The following is a 14,409-nucleotide window of genomic DNA, read 5'->3' on the forward strand; positions in this document are numbered from 1 at the left end:
GCAGAGATGTGCTTAATGAATTGGGTTTTTTTAATGATACTTTGTATAATGCTGTGAAAATCCTCCTTATTGACATATTTCCCTACAGAATTACTTGACCCACAAGGAGCTGTCCATCACAGTAGAAATGTTGTCAGCTGTTGCCTTGCTCAACCAGGCAATGGAAACAGAGGATCTTGTGTCAATACAGAATCATCTTAGAAATCCCTCAATAGACTTCAACAACCTGGACGAAGACCACCTGGAACGGTAAGGGATCCTTCATTCCTTTCAGCTCTTTGTAAATGGTAGAGGTGAGATTCTGGCATCATTTACTTCCAGGGACCTCCAATCTCAAGGATGCAGTCCTTCCTGTCAAGCCCCTTTTGAAATGTTTTGTTTCCTGATCTTACATCTTCCACATGGTCATGAAGTGCTAAGAATGCTTATGTAGGTTGTCTTTACCGTATTTACTTTTTCAAAAAGGTTGGCTTGTTTTAATTCATCTGTGTGTGATGTAAGGGAAGATGCCACCTTGTCATATACATGTCACATCCTTTAATGTAAAGGTGTTACCTGGGGCCTTCTGTCAATTAGGAGAGGTCATGTAACAGGCTCAGGAAGAAGTCAGCAGGACCTGCCTTTGAGTCCTGGTATCCCCTGGGTAAGCCAGACCAAGTTGAGCTCTCAGGGTCTAAGGCAACTCTCCGCACTGGTAGACCAGATCACCTTCACCCACCCTGATGGCATCCCCATCCGGCTGTCCCATAACCTGTTATCAAAGAGAAGAAGCAGATATTGAAAAGAACAGGTTTCCTTTGGCTTTTTTCTTGGGATACTCTAGAAGGTCCTAGATACCAGATTCCCATCTTCAGCTGCTGTTCCTTTCATTTGGTGCTCCCAGAATCACTCCTAGACAGCAAAGACCCAAAAGCCATTTCGCCATGCTGGATGGATGTTCTAAACCCAAGTGAAAAGTTTGAGAAACTTTCCTGAATGAGGGAGAGAAGAAACTCAGGATACTTTTCATTCAGGCTATACAGGATTTTCATCATTTATGTTGGTGACCACCAGAGGGAGATATTGCCTTACCTCACCCAGTTTTGAAATTAGTGAAATTCCCCACCTCTCCTCCTCCCAGCCCCCCAACCCACCAGCCCCAAGGTGAGTAGAGGATCTAGAGAGGAAAGATATGTTAGAGGTCAGCTAACTCAGCCACCTCTTTAACAGAAAAGGAAACTGAGGCATAGGTAGGTTTATTGGCTTTGCCTGTGGTCCCATGGATAGTAAATGCTAAGAGTAAGGATTTAAAAAAAAACAAAAACCTTCACCTTACATCTTAGGATCTGTATTATTCTTTCATTCTGAGGAAAAAGAGCAGTAAGAGAACGCAGGTGAAGTGATTTGTCCAGGGTTAGGCAGCTAGGAAGTGTCTGGGGTCATGTTTGAATCCAAGTCCTCCCCTCTCTTAGCCTGGCTCTCAATCCACGGAGCCACCTAGTTGTCTCTAGGGTAAGGATTTTAATCTAGCTCTTCTGACTCCAAATTCCACAGTCATAATATGGAAATAAACTCTGTGCAGAGAATCATGGCTGTGGAACTTGGATGTAGATAAATATTTCACTCATGAGAGTGAACATTTCACTCATTTTTGCCCTCATGGCCTTTACAGTCTAGGAGAGGGATTTGTCACATACACTTGTACAGAAAGAAATTCTATTTCAGTTTCTAATCGTGTGCATTCTATATTCCCAGTATCTCTTAGATCTATAGTCCATCAATATGGCTACCATGGAAATCTAGCCCTTCATTAGCTCTCACTTAGAAAGTAGCCATAAAATCTTTATTTCTTTTTTCATTTTTTTAATCCCTCACCTTCTGTCGGGTCTGAGGCAGAAGAACAACAAGGGCTGGCCAAGTGGGGCTATGATTTACCCAGGGTCACCAAGCTAGGAAGGGTCTGAGACTCCTCCTACCCTTTTGTGCTCTTGGGGGAGAACAGCTACAAGAGACCTTCCTTCCCTGAGCCTTCCCTTGTCAGCATGCTCCTACCTGGAAGTCATTTTATGTGTACTGTAAATGTTTGTCCTTCCCTGTGTAACCCCTCATAAGGTGAGGGTTCCTCATGGTTAGAGACTATTTGGTTTTGTCTTGGTGTCCTCAAGACCCTCCAGTCCCCAAAAGGCTCTTGACTTACCACGGTAATCATTTTCTACATGCTTATATAGTGAATCTCACTGAAAGGCTACACAGCATTCTGCCTCCCTTTTCTCATATCACTCTGCCTCCAATATCTAGCTCTCAGAGTGTCTGTCCTGTGGAGTCAATTTTTTTTTTAAACCCTTGTACTTCGGTGTATTGTCTCATAGGTGGAAGATTGGTAAGGGTGGGCAATGGGGGTCAAGTGACTTGCCCAGAGTCAAACAGCTGGGAAGTGGCTGAGGCCGGGTTTGAACCTAGGACCTCCCGTCTCTAGGCCTGACTCTCACTCCACTGAGCTACCCAGCTGCCCCCTGTCGAGTCAATTTTGTAAAAAGTCAACTGAAAAAGAAAATTAAAGTTAATTGATGCATGGTGACTTTTGTCTTCCCCAGGTATGCTAGCAGGCTCGTGTCCATCAAAAGAGAAGCCTCATCTCAAGGACAAGATCACTTGAGCCGGGATGAAATCCAAAACCAAATTGATATGGTTACTGTGGAAATTCAAGAAGAAAAAGCAAGTAAGTGCAGTCAGTTTGGTTTTCTGAAATAGTTGAAAATGTAGATATTCTGAATAATTGAAGATTTGACATTTATGTAATTGTTTACTCAGTTTTTAATTCCAGGCATTTATGGGGAGAAATTATTCCAATATTTATTACATGATTTTTCTCTTAGTAATTGGAAAGAAAATCAAAACAAGTAGTGGTTTCGAGCCATGGGAGAGGTAAGAACTAGCTAGGTGGAGTTTTTAAATGACTTTGGTAGGGTCACTGGGTTAGGAAATTATGTGAAGCCAGATCTGAATCCAGGGCTTCTCAACTCCAAGTTTGACACTCTTATCACAGCCGCCCCCTACGTTCCCCTCTCTCAATGATTTCTAAAGGCGCCTTTTACATTGACTGTAGAGCTCAGATCATCATTATGATCACTGATGATCATAGAAATGTAAAGGATGTGGGATATTGGACTAAACATTTAGTCAGCCAAGAAAACATTCTCAAATAATCAGAAAATATCTGATGTGTGTCTCAGTGTATGAAGTGCTGAATCCATAGTCAAGAAGGCTTGAGGTCAAATCTTATCTCAGATCCTGACGAGATCTATGACCCTGGGCAAATGATTTAGCCTCTGCCTCAGTTTCCTCAACCCCAATATGGGGGAAATAATAGTACCTAGCTCTAAGGGTTGTTGTAAGGATCAAAGGAGAGCATATTTAAGAAGCACTTAGCTCAGTGCCTGTCACATAATTGATGCTGAATTCAGTCTTGTTCCCTTTCTTTGAATAAGTTGCTGATAGTGTCTTAGATTTCTGTGAGTATCCAAATGGATAAAAAGCAGGATTCTTGATTTCTAGTCCCAGCTATGTCACTAAGGCCTTTGGGACTGTTGGAAAAATCATTTGTTCTTCATGGGCCTCAATTTTTTAATCTCTATATTGAGGATTTTGCAGGAAATAACCTCTAAGCTCCTCTGTGGGTTATTTCATGGTTTTTCTTATATTTGCTGCTGACACCTCTCATCCTTGTTATCATCCCTGCCTTAGTTACCTTCTTTGACTTGTCAGCATCTTAATTTCTCTGAAGTCACAAATGTTGTGTGGTATTCTTTTCCTCTTTTTGTCATATGCTTTTGTCATTGTTTTCTTGGCAGACTTCAGTGTTAGTAGATTTTAAAAGATTGTTGGGCTTCTCATGCTCTTAGAATGATATCTGTGACCTTGTCAACTGTAGCTGCTCAAAATCTTTTTGCTCCCTTTTGATGGGCAAGAGGCCTGAGACTCCATCTTCATCTTTTCATCAAGGATCATTCATCTCTAATATGGTCTAGGTATTATAAACCTGGTCAGGGTAAGTGGTGATTGGCAGCTTTCTGTAAGACATGACTGAAACAGAATTTGAGCAGCTTTGTTTCCTAAACCTTGATGTTGAAAAATATGGAGAGCCTATTATTGTACTGTTTTATCAATTATCTTATTTTTGTTCTTTTTTTATTTGTCAAAAAAATTCCCCCTTTTAGGTACCACAGGGGTATTTTACCATTTTTCCATTCATAAGGAATTTTGAAAATCTACCATGAGATTGTTTGTATTGTATACAGACCTCAGTGTTGGATTTGGCAAGAAGACCTTGGCTGAAATCTTCTCTATACCTTCTTTTTCCTTTAGATTACCTAAGTATCTTCAAAGAATCAATAATTTTGAAGGCCCCTCTCAATTATTGTCCTGAGCTAAAAGAATCCTGTAATTGAGAAGCAGTTTCAAGTATTAGTCTCAGCTAAACTAGGCAAAGCCTTAATTTCCTTTTTTTTAGGCCAATGAGATTAGGTAAATTATTATTTTACTGCTAAGTATATCTTACATTCATCATCTTCATCGGAATCCAATTATACAGGAGGATGTAGGAATGTGTGAAATGTCATAATTATTGTAATATGGCAATGTGTATAGACCACTGGGTTTGGAGTCCAGAAAACTTGGTTTTTATTCCTTCCTCGGATAGTTTTCAGCTATGTAATGCTGAGCACATGATCACATTATTTGTATACCTCTTCACCAATATAATACATTAAGGGCACCTAAGTGTCTCAATGGATAGAAAAGATTTGGAGACAGGAAGTGCTGAGTTCAAATGTGACCTCAGTACATCTTAGCCATATGACTGTGGTCAAGTCACTTTGATACAATTGCCTAGCCTGTACTGCTTTTCTGCCTAAAACCAATACTTAGTATCAGTGATTCTAAGACAGAAGGTAAGGGCTTAAACATACACACAGCAAAAAAGTACTCAAAAATTCTGGCAATAATTTAAGGTAAATAGGGCCAACTGTTGTCATCAAAATATTTAATCTTGGCCATTTTTCATTAAGCTTTTAGGGGTCCATAGTTGTTTTTTCTTCCTCAACTTTTTTTTTTAATTTAAACATTTATTAATATTCATTTTTAACATGGTTACATGATTCATGCTCCTACTTTCCCCTTCACCCCCAGCACTCCCCCCACCCATGGCCGATGCACATTTCCACTGGTTTTGTCATGTGTCCTTGATCAAGACCTATTTCCAAATTGTTGGTAGTTGCATTGGTGTGGTAGTTTCGAGTCCACATCCTCAATCATGTCCACCCCGACCCATGCATTCAAGCAGTTGTTTTTCTTATATGTTTCCTCTCCTGCAGTCCTTCCTCTGAATGTGGGTAGTGTTCTTTACCATAAATCCCTCAGAATTGTCCTGGGTCATTGTATTGCTGCTGGTACAGAAGCCCATTACATTCGATTTTACCACAGTATATCAGTCTCTGTGTACAATGTTCTTCTGGCTCTGCTCCTTTCACTCTGCATCAGTTCCTGGAGGTCTTTCCAGTTCGCCTGGAACTCCTCCAGTTTATTATTCCTTTTAGCACAATAGTATTCCATCACCAGCATATACCACAGTTTGTTCAGCCATTCCCCAATTGAAGGACATACCCTCATTTTCCAGCTTTTTGCCACCACAAAAAGCACAGCTATGAATATTTTCGTACAAGTCTGTTTATCTATGATCTCTTTGGGGTACAAACCCAACAATGGTATGGCTGGATCAAAGGGCAGGCATTCTTTTATAGCCCTTTGAGCATGATTCCAAATTGCCAGCCAGAATGGTTGGATCAGTTCACAACTCCACCAGCAATGCATTCATGTCCCAATTTTGCCACATCCCCTCCAACATTCATTACTCTCCCCTTCTTTCATTTTAGCCAATCTGCTAGGTGTGAGGTGATACCTCAGAGTTGTTTTGATTTGCATTTCTCTAATTATTAGAGATTTGGAACACTTTCTCATGTGCTTATTGATACTTTTGATTTCTTTACCTGAAAATTGCCTATTCATGTCTCTTGCCCATTTATCAATTGGGGAATGACTTGATTTTTTATACAATTGCTTTAACTCCTTGTATATTTGAGTAATTAGACCCCTGTCAGAGTTTTTCGTTATAAAGATTTGTTGTTTCCCTTCTGATTTTGACTACATTGTTTTTGTTTATACAAAAGCTTTTTAGTTTAATATAATCAAAACCATTTAATTTACATTTTGTAATTTTCTCTAACTCTTGCTTGGTTTTAAAGACTTTCCTTTCCCAGAGATCTGACAAGTATACTATTCTGTGTTCACTTAACTTATTTATAGTTTCCCCGCTTTATATTCAAAAGACATTAGCTCGATGATTAGCCTCTTATATCAAGGTGTTGAAATAGCCAAAAAATACAATGATCACAACATGGCCTTTATCCCAAAACTATTTTACTTGACATGTTCATTCTGATAGTAATGGAGTGTTCATTTTTCCTGTGTCTTTGTTTGAAGGAAAGAGTAACTTTTGGCTATGTGACAGATGCAGACTAGGCATAAGCATTTCCTGACCATGAGTGATGTCAGATGGCGGAATGGCTTACAGAGGCTGAGTAGAGGCTCCTTTAGGATGTCTTTAGAAAGGGAATAATTCTCCATCTGTCAGGGATGGGTTATTTTATGTAATCTTGGCAGGAATCTGGACTTGTTAGCAAGAGGACAAGTGATGAAAAGGTCTAAAGTTTCTCTGTTGAATTTTATTCGTGCTGTCTAAATATCTGCCTTACAGAGATGGAGTCCTATTTTGGCCTTTTAACTCTATTCCGCAGTGGCACAAGTCAGCAATCATTCTTCTCATTGGTTGACAGTTAATTCTATTTCCTGGTCCCTGAAAACCATGCCAAGTCCATATTTCCAAAATGAACTTTCAGGAAACCTGAAAATTTACTTTGTCATAATCTGTTGGATTTTATGTGACCTGAAGATTCTTTCCCTTTGAAAAACTCTGAATGAGTTTATGTCTTCATGGGATTTGTTACAGTAAATCTTAAGAAGTTGACACAAGTGAATCACACATGTCTTCATTATAGGGGCCTTTATTTTGAAATGTATGCAAATGACATAAAAATTGTGAAAATATACATATTTTTATTTTTTCTTTAAAATGACACTTTGAGGAACCCAGAGATATGAGATGAAAGTGTTTTGCAAAATGTGTATTGCTAGTAAATCCACATGCTTACGTTAATACTTCCTGGGTGCCAGTTCCCTAGCTCAGCCCTTGAAATGTGGGAAAAAATGGCAAAAACATGTTTATAGCTATGTTGATAATTGCCAGAACATAAAATGAGCACCTATTCCATCCCAATTTTATATATTTAGATGATTTGTTCCCTACTCTCAAATGGTTCAATTAATTTAATTAATAACTAAAGGTAGTTTGTGGGGGAACTGTAGAGAACAGTATTAAAAGATACCAAATTAAGAGGCAAACCAAAGTAGAGATGGTACTCTTATTCAGTTTCAGAGACTGAAGATTCTTGATGGCTTGAAGAGTCAGGTTTAATTTTATGTACAAGATGAAACATGAGACTGGGCATTTAAAGGGAAGTGTCTTAGGACCGATAGTCTATGCACTTATGGTTTGAAATACCAATTCAGACTATAAAAATAGACTGGTAGGCTATCTAATGGGCACATAAATAAAGAGGCATTTGTTCAAATCAGAATAAACAATGAAACTGTAAAGACTGAAACAGATATTTGAGGGAATAGGAAAAAAAGAACAAAGTGTTATTTTGAAGTTAAAATTTAGATATATAAAAAGTATAGATAACTTTCACAACTTTTTGATCATTTGCACACACTGAAAAACATAGGTTACTGCAACCAAGGTATCTATCATTGCAAATTGGCTTCAAGATGGAGCCCTTTTTAATTAAGTACCTGTTCCAGTATTCCTTTGGTAAGCTAAAAGGGTATATGGCAATCTATGATTCATGTAGAAAATTAATGACACCTTCCATGTCCAGCACCTCATGGTATGGTCTAGCCACAAAGACTAGGCTGGTTCTCCCCCAAGAGTAGTGATCTTAAACCCCAATCCTAGAGAGATTACAATAGGAAACAACACCTATAAAGTAAAGTGAGATTCTGACTGCCATGGCATCCTCTTCCAGGGCTTGCTGCTATCAATGAAATCAATGCTGTGATTCGAGAAGGTCATCCAGCTAACACCATGACTGCACTCATGAAACCTGAGGCCCAGCTCCCTCCCGTTCATCCATTCGCTGCCATTATGTATCAGAATGAACTGTTCAACCTTCAGAAAGAGAATTCTCTGGTAAGTCCAGTAGGACTCTGGCTTGATGAATGTCTCAGAGTGGAGTATTTGGTTAGAAGGGCAGAATAATTTTGAAAATGAGGAATTGCTCTACGATCTTTTTGCATGATCTCAGAATGGGAAGAAACCTCATGGGGCATTCAGGCCATTCATAGAATCTACTTGCTCTTCACTTAATGATTCCCTAGAAAGCATAGGCACTGCGCTGTCTGGAATACACTGACAGGCAGACAGAGCTTTGGACCAGGGGTCATGCAGACTTCATTTCCAGTCTGGCTACAGACCTTTCCTAGCTGTGTTACCCTGGGCAAGCCACGTTTTAATCTCTCTCTGCCTCAGCTTGTACAACTGTTAAATGAGGATAATATAAGCATATAGTTTTCATTGTTCTTGTCATCCTGGGCAAGTTACTTAACCATCTGTGCTCTAGGCACTCTTAGAATAAATAAATAAATACATTTTAAAATTTTTTTTTAGAAAAATTTTCCATGGTTACATGGTTCATGTTCTTACTTTCCCCTTCATCCTCCCAAATACCTCCCCCCATAGCTGACTCACATTTCCACTGGTTTTAACATGTGTCATCAATCAAGACTTATTTACATATTATTGATAGTTACATTGGTGTAGTCATTTCGAGTCCACATCCCCAATCATGTCTGCATGAACCCATGTGTTCAAGCAGTTGTTTTTCTTCTGTATTTCCACTTCTGTACTTCTTTCTCTGAATGTGGGTAGTGTTCTTTTCCATAAATCCCTCAGAATTGTCCTGGGTCATTGCATTGCTGCTAGTACAGAAGTCCATTACATTCGATTTTGCCACAGTGTATCAGTCTCTGTGTATAATGTTCTCCTGGTTCTGATCCTTTTACTCTGCGTCAATTCCTGGAGGTCTTTCCAGCCCACATGGAATTCCTCCAGTTTATTATTCCTTTGAGCACAGAGTAGTATTCCATCACCAACATATACCACAATTTGTTCATCCATTCCCCAATTGAAGGGTATATCCTCATTTTCCATTTTTTTGCTACCACAAAGAGCGTGGCTATAAATATTTTTGTACAAGTCTTTTTATCTATGATCTCTTTGGGGTACAAACCCAGCAATGGTATGGCTGATCAAAGGGCAGGCATTCTTTTAGCACTCTTTGGGAATAATTCCAAATTGCCATCCAGAATGGTTGGATCAGTTCACAATTTTACCAGCAATTGTGGAGAATTTATGAACCTGTGTTTTGGACTATAATCTACCTCTGTATAATTTCTCAACATTTGTCCTCATTTTGCCATCCAGGATCATGTAGTATTATCCTTTGTTTCCATGTATCCACCTAACTGCCTCCCATCCCCAACAAAAAGTGGAAGAGGATTGTTCCTCCTGTTTACCATACTTGAAGAAACTGAGATCATCAATGTTGCTTCCTAGCTGTCCTTTGACTGGTGACTATTGTTACAGCAAATTTGTCTCAATAAGTTAACTGTCTCCTACAATAATGAGTTATCAGTAGATTGCTCATATTTACTAATAGATTTACCCAGTGATAATAGCAGCTGCTTTTTAGAATTCTACTCTTTGTAAGAAAGTGTTTTTTCTATAAATCTCCTGATTACAGGTTCTTCCTTGGTGGTTAGCTTGCAAAAGTAAGAAAACCCCAAAACATTTCATTCAGAACTTGTGTAAGGCACTTTATTTGGTGTTGTGGACATAGAAATAATACTACCCCTTTCCTCTAGAACCATACTATGCAATGATAGATATGATTTATAGACAGATAACCATAGGACTAGGTACTATGACTATAAATATAAAAATGTCATGGCTCCCCTTTTTTTTCTCTTCCCCAAATATTTTCTATTGTTTTTGCTGTTCCATTGGTTCCTTCTTATTTGGACAAATACATATTTATCCTACAGTACCCATTTCATGGCCTCTTGTGTTTCTGGTCTGCATAAGTATCCCCAAAAGAAGTGAAAAGTAACTGTCAGGGTATATTCAACAAACATTGAGTCAGGTGAGGTTTGTATTATCATAGCTCACAAGTCAGTTGCATTGTTGGTCTGGTCTCAGATACTTACTAGCTGTGTAACCCTGGGCAAGTCATTTAATCCTATTTGCCTCAGTTTCCTCATCTATAAAATGAACTAGATATGTAAATGGTAAACCCCTCCATTATCTTTGCCAAGAAAACCCCAGCAGGGTCATAAAGTATTGGAGATAATTGAAATGACTGAACAACAATAACAGTGCCTTGAGACATGCAACTTTGAGACCTTTATCTTGGAAGCATGTTGGTTTTTTTTTTGGATACTCTCTCCAGGGATAAACTGAGAGAGATGGCAATTTCTAATCATACTAAAATCATATGTTTAGTCTTATCCTGGGGTGCCCTATTCTTTCAGGCCATATTGAATTTTCAAGACCTAAATCTTTTGGAGATTGTGGATAGTTAGGTCAAATGGAGTTTACCCTATCCTTTACCACCCTTTTGTGTGTTACCAGTTCTGTTGTATAAGTTAGTCATTGACAGTATCAACATATTCCAAACACTTCCAGCCAAGATCTTTCATTAAACAAAAATCACTTCACATATAATTTGTAGAGAATTTATCTGACCCAATCAAGGTCTAGGTGGATGTTTTCCACTGCCTTTTTTTTAAACTCTTACCTTCTATCTTAGAGTCAATACAAGAATTAATCAATACAAGCCAGAAGAAGAGTGGTAAGGGCTAAGCAATAGGAGTGAAATTATTTGCCCAGGGTCATACTGCTACGAAGTTTCTTAGTCCTCGTTTGAACACAGGTTCTCTCAATTCTAGATTCCTAGATTCTAGACACCTAGATGTCCCCTCCTTTTTTTTTACAATAAGGATTAATGTAATTATTGAGGATTCAGTGGTATTTTCAGTCCTAACCCTAGAGAAGACAAATTGCACATTCAGCCTATGTGTAACAAACCACTACCCGGCTAACAAATACCAAAGGAACCATGAATATCTGCCTGGAGTACCTGTGACAGACTTTCATAGAGGATTCCACTGTTTACTGGTGCACAGTATAGTTTCTGGAGTGATTGGTATATAAACTCACCTCCTTAGAAAATGAAATCCTACAGAGTAAGTGAGAATAGGAATGTAATGATGGTTTCTGTAGAACCACCCATTCTAATCAATTAGTTGGCTAGATAATTAGCCCGCTATATTTCCATTACATTCTGGAATGCTGAGACTGGCCCTAAACACTGATAAACTCTAGGACGTCCAGCATTGAGTTGAGAGATCTCATCCTGGTTTAAGATGAAAAGGTCCCCGAGTAGCTCCAGCTCTACCCCTCCTGCTCAATAGTGATGGACACATTCTGTATCAGACTTCTCTAAATAAATCCAGTCATGCATAGAATTGATTTTCTGATGATCCATACAGAGATCACTACCCAGTACACCTCCAATATTGCCAACTTGCTCCTAGTAATGCCTGGGATCCATTGGAATGATCTGTATGCTTTCTTCACCTCCTTATTCCTAAACCAGCTCTTGTTTCACCACTCTTTCTCCAGCCATGCCTCCAATTTTAATCATGGCTCTAAGATTTAGTGGTCTTGATGTATTGATTGGATCCTTAACTTCCTTGAACTTTAGTTTCTTCATCTATAAAATAAGGGTAATAATCCTAACATGTATTTACCTAACAGATTGACTTTGAAGATCACTTAAGAAAATGGGTACAAAGTTTTCTAAACCAAGAGTACTAGGTGGCTTAGTGGATTGGGAGCCAGGCTTACAGAAAAGGGGTTCTTAGTTTCAAATCTTGCCTCAGACACTTCCTAGCTGTGCTTCCTGATCAAAGCACTTAATGCCAGTTGGCTAGTGTGGAGGTGGAAAATTTGCTACACCTGATCTAAATTCCCAGCATCCTTTTAAGTACGTACTCATTTGACATACAGGGGCTTGGGAGATAAATTTGGCTGAGACCCATGCCACGTGACTCTTTTTTAGGAGCTTGAGCTTTGCTTTGGTTAAGGTGTGGCAGGTGTGGGTTTCTGGCTCTATGCTCTGCTCACTTAATTTACTATCTCTATTTTGCTGTAATAAAGCCACCAAGAAGCTACTAACAGCCTCTTAATTTAAATTGTAATTATTATTACACTAGCCCTTACCAGTTTTCTGCCTTGGGATCCCTACTTAGCATTGATTCTAAGACAGAAGATAAGGGATTGAAAAAATAGATTGAGGTGGAAGAGTCAGGCAAATAGGAGGAAAACCAGGAAAGGACAATATCATGAAAAATTATGACTGTGTGACCTTATTTAAGTCACTTAACCCCCATTGTCTAGCCCTTACCACTCTTTTGCCTTGGAACCAATACACAGTATTGATTCTAAAATAGAAGGTAAGTGATTTAAAAAAAAGCTTTCTAAACCTTAAAGCACTATATCTGAATTAATACCACTGCTACGTGTCACATTGTCCCATGTGGCCCTCATAATCAGCTTGTAAAAATGTCAGCTGTTGGAATTATTATAGACTATACTGTTATTCCTTTTTTATTCATCCTTGTTATTCCTGTTATCTACTGTTATTCCTATTCATTTTGTTTTCTGGAGTTTTAACCATGGCATACTTTGCAGAAATGTGCTTAATGAAGGTTTTTATTATTGTTATTTAATGGTACTTTTTGTAATTCTGTGAAAATTCTCCTCATTGAAATATGTTTTCCTACAGAACTATTTGATCCATGAGGAGCTATCCACCACATTAGAAATGTTGTCAGCTGTCACTTTGCTCAACCTGGCATTGGAAACTAAGGATCTTATGTCAATAAAGAATCATCTCAGAAGTCCTTTAATAGGCTTCAATAAGGTGCAGGAAGAATACTTGGAACGGTAAGAGATCTTTCATTCCTTTTAGCTCTTTGTAAATGGTAGAGATGAGATTCTGGCATCGTTTACTTCCAGGGACCTCCAATCTCAAGGATGCAGTCCTTCTTGTCAAGCCGCTTTTGAAATGTTTTATTTCCTGATCTTACGTCTTCCACGTGGTCATGGGATGATATGAGGAAGATAATAATCATACCTGCCTTATTTACCTTAGAAAGTTATAAGAATCAAATAACATCAGACATATAGTTAAAGTATTTATAAATATGTTAGGTAAATTTGGAAGTGATTAGATTTTTTTGAAGATTAATTTTAGAATAATTGAACTTGATTCTAATAAGAAATATGAAAATGCTTTGTAAATTCAGGGAGACAAAAAGGAAGGAGAAAGACTTTGGGAGAATAATGAGAGATAGAAATAGATCAACGGAGGGAGACAAAGGAAGGATAAGAAGAAAGAGAGAACATTTATTAGGCATTTAATACATGTCAGACTCCCCAAAAGATCTGAGATTATAAATAAAAGCAAAAAATGAATGAATAAATAACCATTTCCCTACCCTAGTTTGAAGGATCTTATATTCAGATGAGGAGGGGCAATAACAGTGTACCAAACAAAGCTGAATGGGGAATCAAGGGAAGGAAGGGAAGAGAAAAATCTGAAAAGACAGGAGCTGATCTTGGAGGGAAATGAGAGTAGATGTTCTGAGAACTTTCTTAAATGGTTCCTGGGTTCCTGGGGTAGAAGCTCATTGGCTCAAAGGAGAGGGCCACAGGGGTGTAGAGTAGATAATCTTTCCCCTCCAGGAGACCAGCAAGTGATTTCTCTGTAACTTGTAACATGTAACCTTAGCTTTCCATGGAGGCACTGAGAAGTTGCAAGCAGAGACTGAAACCTTGGAAACAAAGGTAGTATTTGTTAGAGAATAGTTTCAAATCCAGGTCTGTCCATCATCTCCACTTTCATATCCCACAAGCATGTTCACCTCATGTATAGAAAGAAACTACTTTGTAACCTACCTTCCCTCACCAAACTCACTAACTCCTCTAATTACTTTTTTTTTTTCCTGAAGTCATCACTATCTTTTCAGTCTCAGATTTCTAACATACTGGTCATCCTTCATTCTTTACTTTCTCTCTCTCTCTCTCTCTCTCTCTCTCTCTCTCTCTCTCTCTCTCTCTCTCTCTCTCTA

General features: G+C 38.6%; 1 protein-coding gene and 1 long non-coding RNA gene across 2 annotated transcripts in view; both read left to right on the forward strand.

Annotated features, from left to right (window-relative positions):
• The first annotated feature begins 2,637 nt into the window (after nucleotides 1-2,637).
• On the forward strand, nucleotides 2,638-13,091 carry LOC123236739. Its single transcript, XR_006505432.1, has 3 exons — nucleotides 2,638-2,698; nucleotides 8,181-8,344; nucleotides 13,062-13,091. It is a non-coding gene; the product is annotated as an uncharacterized LOC123236739 (long non-coding RNA).
• A 27-nt stretch (nucleotides 13,092-13,118) lies between these two features.
• The window catches only part of LOC123251564 (ras GTPase-activating-like protein IQGAP2), a 29,834-nt gene continuing 28,543 nt past the window's right edge, over nucleotides 13,119-14,409 (forward strand). Inside the window, exon 1 of the mRNA XM_044680864.1 lies at nucleotides 13,119-13,222. The gene's annotated coding sequence lies outside the window, so the exon portion shown is untranslated. The remainder of the gene's footprint in view (nucleotides 13,223-14,409) is intronic.

Source organism: Gracilinanus agilis, chromosome 1 (assembly GCF_016433145.1).
Source record: "Gracilinanus agilis isolate LMUSP501 chromosome 1, AgileGrace, whole genome shotgun sequence".
In the NCBI taxonomy this organism is placed as follows: domain Eukaryota; kingdom Metazoa; phylum Chordata; class Mammalia; order Didelphimorphia; family Didelphidae; genus Gracilinanus; species Gracilinanus agilis.